General features: G+C 39.4%; 1 pseudogene; it reads left to right on the top strand.

The window, feature by feature from the left end:
• Positions 1-261: 261 nt before the first annotated feature.
• On the top strand, positions 262-361 carry LOC120106925 (annotated as a pseudogene).
• The last annotated feature ends 462 nt before the right edge of the window (positions 362-823 follow it).

Genomic DNA, 823 nt, shown 5'->3' with positions numbered 1-823 from the left:
GCTGCCATTTTAGCCTGAATATCATTCTGAGTACTAAGGTTGTAAAGGCCCCCGTGTGGAATGCTAGTAGGCTTAGGCAAAGGTTTATTCACTCTATCCCCTGTATCCCATAATTGTGCAGTCTCTGCGAGAGAGTCTAAATAGTCCCATGCCTCATCGGGTTGCTTTTCCAAAAATAGACCATTGCACATAGTCTCTATAAATTGTTTTAACTGTGGAGACAACCCTTCGTAAAAGAAACTAATGGTTCTCCATGTTTCAAACCCATGATGAGGACAAGAGAGAAGCAAATCTTTAAATCTCTCCTAGCATTCATAAAATGTTTCATGGTCTTTTTGTTGGAAGTTACTAATGTGCCGTTTTAAAAAGTTAGTCCTTTGTGCGGGAAAGAATTTTTTCAAGAATTCTCTTTGCATATCATGCCATGTTCCTAGCGATCTAGGTCTCAAGGAGTTTAGCCCATGTTTTGGCTTTGTCCTTTAAGGAAAAAGGAAACAAGGTCAATTTAAGGACATCTTCCGATACATTTGGCACTCTAAATGTGATGCTAATTTCCTCAAAATCCTTAAGGCGAAGATAAGGGTTCTCGGATTCCATTCCATGATACTTTGGCAGCAATTGAATTACTCCTGGTTTGATTTCAAAGTATCCTACATTTTCAGGAATAATCATGCATGAAGGTTGACTAGTCCTAGTGGGATGTAAGTATTGTCGAAGTGTCATAACTGGGGGTCTACCTTCATCACCAATGGTGACTTCTTACATCATCAGAAAAATTTGCCATCTCACAAGGTGTGAGATACTGCGAAGGAATTTCAAGGAT

Source organism: Phoenix dactylifera, unplaced genomic scaffold (assembly GCF_009389715.1).
Source record: "Phoenix dactylifera cultivar Barhee BC4 unplaced genomic scaffold, palm_55x_up_171113_PBpolish2nd_filt_p 000692F, whole genome shotgun sequence".
In the NCBI taxonomy this organism is placed as follows: domain Eukaryota; kingdom Viridiplantae; phylum Streptophyta; class Magnoliopsida; order Arecales; family Arecaceae; genus Phoenix; species Phoenix dactylifera.
Note: the sequence above shows the minus strand (reverse complement) of the source record. Positions and strands in the feature narration are given on the sequence as shown.